At 39.4% G+C, this 11,541-nt stretch overlaps 1 protein-coding gene and 1 pseudogene across 1 annotated transcript in view; one reads left to right on the top strand and one right to left on the bottom strand.

Annotated features, from left to right (window-relative positions):
* Positions 1-11,541, top strand: part of LOC138042932 (scavenger receptor cysteine-rich type 1 protein M160-like) — a 355,331-nt gene that overhangs the window by 279,548 nt on the left and 64,242 nt on the right. The window lies entirely within an intron of this gene.
* The window catches only part of LOC138042900 (dual specificity mitogen-activated protein kinase kinase 5-like), a 35,937-nt pseudogene that overhangs the window by 2,887 nt on the left and 21,509 nt on the right, over positions 1-11,541 (bottom strand).

The following is an 11,541-nucleotide window of genomic DNA, read 5'->3' as shown; positions in this document are numbered from 1 at the left end:
CTCGAGAACGTATTATACTCGTCACCAGGCGTCTAGAGTTCAGTGCCATTTTGAATTGGACACTTTGCGAGGACAACGCTTTCTGGCCGCCATTGTAGCATGTTAACTTACAAGTTTTACGGAGTCTGGTGGTTTCGCGTTGCTACCTGGAGATGCTTCAGTGGATTCATGGTTTAGAGAAATTCATGTTCCACGAGCCTGGCGTCTTCATTTAGCGACTGGATTCGATTTTCACGAAAGAAATCGTGCTTGTTTTGGGTCGATCGGAGTCCCTACGCTGGCTTCCGTCTCCTACCTTGTCACTATACTATGAAGGAAAGTGAACGGGGGCCATTTTTCCCGAAACTTCGTGTACGTATTAAAGACAACAACAGCCCACCACATGGTAAGTTTCATCGATTTTCATTTCCATTTTCTTGCAAATTTCCAGACCTAAACTTCGCCTCATTGTTCTCAATATTTACCTATGTGGCACACACAGTGAGCCTGGGTTGCCTGTGGTTTTATTAGAATATATAGCATAGCATTTTACTAAGCAACAAAACAGGTAGGAGCCATAATTTTATAATGTTTCAGAGCAAAAATGCTTTTTAAGTAGCATTTTTCAAGTATTTAGTGGAAGGAAAATCATCCTCATCCTTATTAATTGATATTCATGAACAAATTTCGACCAGAAAAAAAAAACAAAAACAATGACAATTAACGTCCGGATAATCGATGTTTGACGGTTCACATATAGTATAAATTAGGAACATTTGCGTTATCAACAAAAACTGATATGTAAAGAAACAAATAGTTCAGGTTGTTGTGCAATTAACGCCCGGATAATCGATTTTATTATACGTCAGACTCACTATGAAAAATCTGATTGGTCGAGAGCATTCAATCAATTCACAATAGCTTGTGAACTTGACATGACAAATGCAATATCTGCTGCAGATATTGCATTTATCATGTCAAGTTCAACGTCTGCCTGGTTACTAAGCCCCTTGGAGTCTTCTCCTCAGAAACAAAATGGCTGAACGCTTCGCTTCTGTTTCTGAGGATGAATTATGTGAAAAATGTATAATAAACAATTATTGAATTCGGTTTTCGCATGATATCATGAATTATCAAAACCTCGTGTCTGTGTTATCTGCCTCAGCCTTCGGCTTCGGCAGATAACACAGACCTCGGTTTTGGTAATTCATGACATCATGCTCAACCTCATCCAATAATTGTTTATTATACTGTTCACATATAGTATAAATTAGGAACATTTGCGTTATCAACAAAAACTGATATGTAAAGAAACAAATAGTTCAGGTTGTTGTGCAATTTCGTTTAATTTGTTTTATCTAACTTTATCAGGAATAATGCTCAGTTTTTCTGTCATGCAATCGTCTTTTAGTTTTTCCGATATAGAAATCATTGCAGTCCCAACAGGTAGTTTAATATAAAACCTTCGCCATGTGCCCACGGCTATACAAGTCTATCCTTGGAAGGAAAGAAAGGATTAATGCGACGAGTGCTTTGAAAAATTACTCAAGAAATTTCTCTACTCTAATTACTCTAAAGTTTACTCTAAATTACTCTTTCTAAGAATTACTCTAAATTACTGTTTTTGTCACTGGTGTTTGTGTATTATATTTCCTGATAAAACTGAGATGGCCAATAAAAAGAGTATTTACGACATTTTTCCCCGATTTTGAAAAAAAAAAATGGTAGGTCTAAACTCCTAAGACAATCACAGTTTCAATAATTACTGTGCAACTCAAATATATGTTCACTGGATCAGTGCAATTATCATATAAATAGATCGAGAGAAGTAACAAACAATAAACAAGAGGTCCAGCGGGAGATTTCTTAGTCATTGTTGAGCGATTCACATCCACGTCCTATAGTACATTCAGAAGTTTCATACTTCCAATGCAAAACACAGTGAGCCTCGTCAACAACATACGATATATATATATATTTTTGCAAATTCAGCAGCTGCTCTCGCACGGATTCTTCATAACGACTCTCGGGAGAGCAAATAAATCAAAATTTTATATTTTTCTGCGCCAACATCATGCAGCTGTTCAGTTCGGTTTCAGTCACGAAATTTACAATTAACATCGGACTCGGATCGAAGAAAGTCACAAACATATTAAAGGAACAACAATGTAACAAGCAGACTTGCCAAAACCTGTTGCAGGTTTCACAAAAACATCATTGCCGGTAACGACTGCATGAATAGTTGCAGTTGTTCCGCCTTAGGCACAAAGTTAAAGTGGCATTTCTTAAACACGAAATCAATTGCCTCCAGAAACTTGGCATCATAACTTCTTTTCATGTTATAAAAGCACTCCGAATAAACTATGCCCAAATAAGGAATCTTTTTCCAAATATGGTTTTTCCCCAGTTTTGGGGGGAAAAAATGGCGTCATTCCGAGCATGCGCCTACAAGTAATACAGAACTCTCTCTTTTCCCGTCTGGGTTCCAGGCCCATTTGCAGGGCGGGGTAAGAGGGTGTACCGGAACAGGACTAGGGGGAAAACCGGCCTACCCACAAGAGTCCTCTAAGAAAAGCGTGAGGATGCAAGAAACGACGTTTTCTTCAAAAATCCACACATCCGCGTTTGAAAGATACACCCTCAGCAACGGACCAACCCTGATTATTAGTCGTGCAAACGGAACCCGCACCCGCAGTGCGCGCGGCAGTCAAAACTGTGCTTCTTGTCAATCCTTTCCCCTTTCACCGGAAACGGTGCATTTTATTGTGTAAACGACGTTCTTGTCGATCTACCCTTTCGAAAGGACGTCAATACAGTTTTGATGTCTTCTTTAATTTATTCGAAAATACTGGACTGAATTCGTCTTAAAATAGTTAGAAAAAGCACCAGAAATAACAGCCAAAGCACAACAGCTGAGGTCCGAATCGCTGCTCGCTGGCAACCCAGTTTTGGAGCAAACGTTGTTTGACGAAGAAGTTGCCACAAAATCTTTTAAATAGTTTTCTGGCACTTTAATTGCGAACAATTGACGTGACGTCGGATAGCACAGTTTTTCCCGCTCGCTGAATTCTGATTGGTCAATTTAAATTTCAGTAGCTCTCGTCGTATGCACAGAGAGGAGAACAAATCGGTTAGCCAGCTTGGGATATGCGGGGGCTTGGGATAACATTCGAACGAAGTGAGGCGACAAAATTGTTGTAATGACATGAAATTAGCTTGGCTTACCAAAACTGCCTCAGGGGTCAATCTTGCAGGTGGACTTTTTTGCATACTAACAAATCAATACAAAACACCATTAATACAACAAAAAGGTAGAAAAATCAATACATATATATATCTATATATATATATATATATATATATATATATATATATACACAATTATATTATATATATATTTAAACGCGTTGAAGATTTGTGCATGACAATAGACTGATTCTGCTTACTCAATGTTGTACCCAATGCATATCCTTTGGGAATAAAACGTTTTGTTCCAAGTATTTCAATATCATTTAAATATGAATGCTACACTATCATGCAAATGCAACACACAAAGAACCTTAACCCCAGAGATTTGAATTGGGTTCAACATTGAATTATCCGAATCGGTCTATCTAGGCTTGAACCTATGTTCGTGCTATTGCGCTCCACTGCTCTATCGACTTGGCTACCAAGCCCGTTGGGAGCTGGTCAAGTTGCAGAACAGCGCAATCGCACAGACATTCGTTTGAATCTTGTTAAAGCCTGGATTATTTTGGGATTCATTTGCAACCGATTAAGTTGTTTATTCAACTGCGATGTTCTTTCTAACTTTCATTTCGTTAATTGCCCCCGAAGGGATTTTGCCTTGAGACAAAATCACGAGGACGCATCATTGTAGCTTGCCCGTATACAGAGTTACGGTGACATAGTATGACATACGTAGTGTGTGTTACCAGGAAAAGTTTCGACTTGAAATGATGACGTTTTCACACCTAATGCCTGCAAATAAGTCTTGGGTAATGATGACGTCCACAAGTCACGGTGCGGTGCATCAAACGTCACATGCCGTGCAATCATCGACTCGAAAAAGTAAGAGAACGCTTTACCCCACCTTCGTTTCAACTTTGCTTTCTCACAAAGTAGCCGTGAGGTGACTAAGTTATCTTATTAAGACAAGGAAAATCTTTTGGTTTGATAAAGTCGCGAATGGACGCTTTTACTTGGGAAACAATTTCTCCATTGACGACCATTACTTAGGCAAAAATAAAGTTTTCGGGGAAACGATTTGTGAGAAACAAATCACTGTTGAAGGATTGAAAGACCCAGTCCGCAACCAGGAAATGTTGTGCTTCTTCAAGTAATTACAAGGCAAAGAATTGGCGTCGGGTTCCAAAAATAGCACGCATTGCGTGCGGGTGGCAGTGCATTAACTTGGTAATATGTAGCCCTGATAGTACACAATATCGTTTTGGTATCGTAAATCATTATAGTACACTGGTAGATGTCTTAGGTAAATAGTCCCCAATAAGATATGTAGTTACTAGTAAAATATTAGATTGAAGTAAAATAGAATGGAATCGAGATTTATTGGCTTCAAGGCAAACATGAAGTTTGCTTCAACTTCTCTTTTTCACAGTACTCTGCGCGTCTGACAGCTTTCCACTACAAACGTTCACTGAAGTTAACCACTATCCGGAGGGGTTAGTATCTGGATGGGAGACCTCAAAATATACGACTTGCTGTCAGAAACATCGCACCAAAAATGCTATTTTAACACTCAAAAAATGCGAACTAAGCAAGGTACAAATTTTGCTAGCCTGCATTATGCAAAACAAATATTATGCAAAAGGAAATAAATATTGATACACAGGTTTCAGGAAGACCAGAAGTACGTTTTTGGGAAGTGTCGATCGAGAATTTAAAAAAATGCCATCAGCAACAAAGTTTGTAACATGAACACAACCTAAATTTCCTGCCGCGAATATACAAAGTTACCATCAGCGAAAAACATTTTTGGAGATTTTTGCTCCGTTCAATTTTTCTTTTGTACTTTTGGCTGCACAAATAAATCGCAAAATCAATTTTCAGCGGCCGCCTGTGATCAAGTCTGTAACAAAATGACGGTAAGACAAAGGGTTTTTGTTTTTGTTTTTTTTTTTTCTTTCACGTGTTATAAAATTCGACAAGAGACGTGCGAATTCGACACAAAGATCACAATCGTCTAACTTTCGACGTTGACTATGGTTTCTGAAAAGTCAAAAATTCACTCTCGCAACGACAGGTCTCTGCGACAAGTCGCTCCATGTGTACTACTTGCAAAACAAGTCGCTGGGACACAACGCCTGTTTGCAGTGATCTCGTATGAAGGGGAATATGAACTAGTTTTGTAATTCAACATGGCGGACCATATGACGCTCTGTCATTGGTTCATTAATATTTCGTTGCAGCGACTTGTTGCCGGAAGTGTACATACAGTGCAACAACGCTGCTTTTGCTAATTTTGTCACTGCGATCAGTCGTACAAATTCAAACTGGTTTGAATTCGTGCAACTGATCGCAGCAACAAACTTCTGCCGCAGCGAAAGTGATTTTCACAAAATTAGGAGTAGGAGTACTCTCGTATCTCGGACGAGTGGATTTCCAAAAACACTTGTCCTACAGGACGAGTTTGCCGAGGAAAAAAAGTTCTTTCCTAATGAGGTCTGAGTTCCCAAGCATCTCTGGACTTTGTAAACTAGCCTGCGTTTCGCGAGTTTTGGTTTCTTTTCACGGCAACTTACGCGTTTTCGCCTCTGTTTTCCGAGAATATCTGGCTCTGTTGTTTCGGTAAAGACTGAGATCCACGTTCCATATATGGAAATGACGACCTCGTTTGAGACAAGGCTTCATTAACACTTGAACGAGGCGATTGTCGTAGTGTAGTTATGATAAGTTTTGTGATCATCAGATGATCTCCTTGAAAACAGCCTCAATATATTGCCGGGACTTACGTGTTTCATCTTAGATCGCAATTTTAATACCTCACAAATATGCTGCATTTTCTCAAGTTGCGTATTGTACATACAGAATGTGAGTGATCCCTGATGTGTGTGTATGAAATGGTGTTGTATTTAAGTGCAAAGAACAACAGAAATTGAAATAACTGTAAATTAAAATAAACACTTGAGATTTGGTACTAAACAGATTATGCAATTTCTACGTTTTTTAATGATATTTTGTTTTTCAATTTACTATTTTTTTTTTTACGAGTGAATTTAACTTTCGGACAACCAAAAAAAAAAACGGTTTTTTGCCCTGCTTATGCTAAAGCTGCTCCTTTTGTAAACAGCCATTTCTCCACCTGAGATCCTGGACGCATTGAATTATATGTACAACTATACAGCTCTAGCTCCCTATTACTAGTATAAGAAAGTCACTTGGTCAGTATATCCAACATATCCATTGCTAAATACACAACATCACTAGATAAAATGTTTGAATACTCACCACTGGGACACAAAATTCACAAAGGCAGGCGAGAACTTATCCTCAGGTAAACACGGTGGATTCTTCAAAAAAGCAATCAAAGCAACCATAATTAAGCATTAACACGATCACTTAATTGTTCTAGCTTTGTCACTTTCATGTTTGGTGCTGTAACGCTACACGCAAGGCATCTGGAAGTCTGCTATAGGTCAGCGTAAGAGCATCGGAGCGATTAATCGGAACTGGTCTTAGGCTCGACTCCTGCAAATAAGTACTCGTATTTTTTCCTGAGTATCCCCGAGTTACCACTGAAAAACTGAAATATCATCTATATATTCAATACATGACAATAACTACTTCCGAAGACAAAAACGATTCCACACACTATCAAACCAATAATTTACGCATTTCCTTGCTTAACAGCTCTACAAGAGCATCCGCATCACAAAGGGAATCTAAAGGTTACTTAAATACGGGTTTCTGAAACTGCAAAAGCTTTGACTTAAAGAAAAAGCTTTTTGTTGTCTAACTGGATCATTATTCCAGAAGTACCCAGTTACTATTGCCGATGCCATGGTAAAGGCTGTAACACCAAAGTGATGGCCTACTCTTAATACTTTTGTAAACTCCAAGCTTACATATCCGGTTGTGAATGGTGCATGTTATTCATTTTCAGGGGTCTTCCTCGTGGCTACTCCAGGGTACGTCATTCCACAGTAGTATTATCAATGAATGGCTTGGAGGAAGGGTAGTCTCCCTCGCAGCCGTTTTTAGTCTCGTCACGTAACGCTCCCCCTGGGGAGGAGCGTTGCGTGACGAGACTAAAAACGGCTGCGAGGGAGACTAGGAGGAAGGGTAGAACAACAGAAATAAACCCATCAAGTTCGGACGGAGGCAGTACGGCCCAGTGGTTAGGATGGATGCCTTGAGATCCAAGGATCCCGTGTTCAGGACACGCTCTGACCAATGGTTGAATTTGGTCCAAATAGTTCCTGGTTTAACTTCTAAGCTGCACTTGTAAATAGCCATACTAGCTTGCCTCCGGCCAATCAGGATTCTTAACAGTTGTCGTTGAATGTTCTGTTTTGTCGTAATTGTGTTTCATTGACCCTGATAAGCCCCTATGGGCAGTGGTCAATTAAGTATGTATTGTATTTTATATCATAGACCGAATGCATAAATGGCGGCCAAAAAAATGGTCTTTTGTTTATCTGCTAATTAGACTCACTAGCCTCGTTTGCATGTACAAAATACAAAAGAAATGTTGCTTGAGAGCGAGGCTAGTGAGTCTAATGAGCACATAAACAAAAGAATACATTTTTGGCCTCCATTTATGCATTCGGTCTATAGCTACTGAGACTTATCCACGAATATCATAGTGAATAAAATTCTACTGATTCCAATTCAGGAACAGGAACGACAATATTTCACTGTGAAGAAATATCGTTCGTCCAATAAGCAACACGAACGACGAAATTTCCCTAGTGATGAATGAACGTATCGAATGGAACGTCATCCGACAGCCGTTGCACAAAAACCATGCGCTTTAAAAAATGGCTGAAGGAAGGTTTGCTTCTGTTCGCTCAGTTGGGGAGTTTATTTCAGAAGAATATGAAAATGCTGCTCAAAAAACTGAACGAGATGTAAGATTGCTTGAAAGACTTTTGAAAACGAAAGTCAAAGATAGGAACATGGAGGTTATTCCAGCGGTCGAGCTGAATGAATACTGAATACATCAACCATTTCATCATCTCCGTTCGCATTAAATACGAACCGACTTTTCTTCGAAGTTTAGTGGCTAGCTTGGAACGACAACTGAAAAGGGATATTCCGCAAGCATAACAAACGACTTGGTATTTGAGAAAACCAGAGAGGTTCTTTAGTCCAAACAAAAACAACTAAAGAAGCAAGGAAAGGGAAATAAACCCGAAGCATCGATAGCTTTGACAAGCGACGAATTAAAAGAAATTGTACGAGAAGAGTTTGCTCTGAGGCAATCTGGTTAAACAACACCCTTTCCTTTGGACTACCTTGGAATATTTCAAGCACAGCAAGTGTTTTAATTTCTATTAAAAAAGTTGGCGGTTGGGTAACTTTAAACCATTTTTTATTGCTTTCATCGCCCCACTCCATTTGCGCGAAATAACTTTGTCTAGCAAACACCACAACGGAAAAAATCTCAGTACCTATGAAATAAATTCATTACAGCATGGAAAACGCTTTGTATGATTTTTAGTCACTCGTTGTTTCGTATCAGAAAACTGACCCACTCGTTCGCTGCGCTCACTCGTTCCTTTTCTGATGCTACTCAACCCGTGAATAAAAATCGTACGCGCGCATTTTCCATGAAATTATGAGAAATGGTAAGGAACACTTTGACGAGTTTCTTACCTTTCACCAGTGAGGGAAAGGCCCCTACAGCCGTTAAGTCTTACCTCGTGAACAATGCACTGAAGCAACGCAATGGGCTAAAACAAAAGAAAAAACAAAAACAAAAAGATGGAAAGTAACTGCATTTCACCGCTCCGTGCACACCAGGGCTAAAATCACTATGACAAACCACGCTTTGAGGATATTATCCAAGGGACACTCAAGTATTTCCGGCAGTAGTTTAGCATCGCCAAACTGACTAACGACCTCCGAAAATATGTCAGCATCAGCAGGTGGTTTTTTTTTTTGTCCTGGTTGCCATCGATAACTACGGCCCCCTTTTTTTTTCCGATGTTTGTCAATGTTTATGTTTCATTAGATTCCGCACTTCACGTTTGAATCTTCCTGAAGCCGTCGAAAAACATTCATAACAAATGTAATGCCATGCAAGATCATCCAGCACTTTCATTTGTTATATTCACAGTTTCACGGTAAACTATATTTAGAAATTCCATATTGTAGTTAGATTACAAAAAAAATGACGAAAAACAGAAATGCCTAAAAATCTTACTAATATTTAACATGACATCGTATGGGTATAATCAAAAGAAATTTAAAATGCACAGTTACCAGAAATGTTTCAGCACTTCCCCTCTTTTCCTATAAAATAGCAAGTATTGTGTTTTGGGGTCAAAATTGAAGTAAAAGAAGATGTCTTGGAATACATCATTAGTCTTTGCAATATCCCTAAGTGTTCGGCTGCTTCACCAATTGCCCAAAGCGCAAATAACTTAAATTTGGGAGAATTGGTCTTTACAACTAGGAATGATCCAAGGAGACAAAAATTTTTAATAACAAGTAATGCTCACCTCATGCGAGACAGCAACACAAGAATTTAAATGGAGTAACGGAGTTGGGGATGGAATATTCCGACAGGAGGTCAGTTTTCTGATATAAAGGTTCCTAGTCCGTATGTCTTCCCCCCCCCCCCCTCCCCCGAGAAAAGTCCTTAATCCTCACCAGGGGTCAAATTCCCCAAGGGGGAGGTCCTTACCCCTCTCCCCCTAAGCGACTAAATCCCCTGACACCAAACTGAAAGCAACTGCTCTTAAAAAGGCATTTGTGGCTCTTAACTGGAAGTAATGTCTTTTCTCTAGAAACGAGAGTTTTCTCTGCAACACCAAGAAGTACTGGAGAAGTCAGAAGAATCTTATGATAGTTGGACTTTCGATTAAAAGTAACGGGAAACAATTAGGAAAAGAGATAGCGTCAACATGATAAGGAGAAGAAATAAATTTGAAACACTGAGTTCAAAAAAGACACAACCAACAGGACTCACCGTTGGATAAGGGAATCTTCCCAAAGCCATCTAAATTAAAAGAGAGTTAACATTCAGCGATACAAAAAAATCAAACAGGGATTACAAGATGAGCACATGCGGGTAGTCCACCAGGGTTGTTCGTGTAATCAACTACTGGTCAAAAAACTTAAACTCTTAAACTGGTGAGAACGTGATTTAGACAGTTCAACTTTCATTTGAGTTTCACCACCTAGGCGATGAAGGTTACACAACCATTTGGCAAATGGTGAGTAGGTTTTTCCTTCCTAAACTAGGGTTGTGCCTACGGTTTATAGTCCTTATCGGAGAAGACTTGAAGCCAAACCACTTCCGGATTTATTTACAAAGCCAACACTTTCTGATCAGTGTCTGCGACTAATTTGAGGCTGAAAGGTACGGACTTTGAACTGTAGATTGCAAAGGCCGTCCTGGTGTGGTTTCTCAAAATACCATATGTTTCTTTAAGTCAAAAGGGGTTTGCCGAATGCAACACATACGGACACAGAATTCATGTGTCACCTCAAGCAGAGAGACTCCAAGACTCCAGAGCTCTGATTGTATGTTATATTCGTCTCCAAGTATTCTTTCGGGCTGATGAGAAAATGAGAATGAACTGAGGAATTTTGTAAGAACAAGAGACTTCCCTTGGTTAATGTTCCTGGTCCTGGGTAGAGTACGGCACTATTTTAGCTACTACAGGCCGAAAACAACTCTGACGCCTTCCTCTGACGAGCGGATTAATGAGTTCATTATTGTAAATTTCATTTCAGGAATCATTTCAATAATCTGGTTGTCGGGTGAATAATATAGGGACCTTAAGATCGAATGACGGGGACGACTTCTGCTACTACGACTACCAGTTTTCCGTACTGAGTATGAGCATAAGGTTTGGAGGCCGACATTTTTCGAAGTGCGCGTGCTCAGAACTGAAAACTCGTACTCGTAGTAGTAGTAGTACTCGTCCTCAGATCTAAAGGTCCCAAATGCAATATTCAAATCAAGCCTCAGTTCAAAACTCGAATTTTGATTGGAGTATTCCTGGTTTGCAGTGCCAGGCAGGCGTGAAAATTTCACAGGTTTACTGATTTCCATAATCTGTCAAACAACGGTCATTTCGCTCTAGCAACATTACCTTCTGTAATCGTACCAGTAACCTCAAACTTGAGACACTATGTTTTCGAATTGCAAAGATTGGGCAGAGAAATGAATTTAAAAAGAAAGGAAAATAAAGCTCGTTTAATACGACCTTGGCAGATTATGTAAAATGGTACACCGGTCAAATTCTCACGTTGGAATGGAACTGGAAGCGCGCAATAATAATGCAATAAAAATTCGAGTTTTAAACTGCGGCTTGATTTGAATTTTGCATCATTCATCCGACGACCAGATTATTCAATTCACTCGTG

Source organism: Montipora capricornis, chromosome 3, assembly GCF_036669925.1.
Source record: "Montipora capricornis isolate CH-2021 chromosome 3, ASM3666992v2, whole genome shotgun sequence".
Classification (NCBI taxonomy): Eukaryota; Metazoa; Cnidaria; class Anthozoa; order Scleractinia; family Acroporidae; genus Montipora; species Montipora capricornis.
This window is presented reverse-complemented; position numbering and strand designations above follow the sequence as displayed.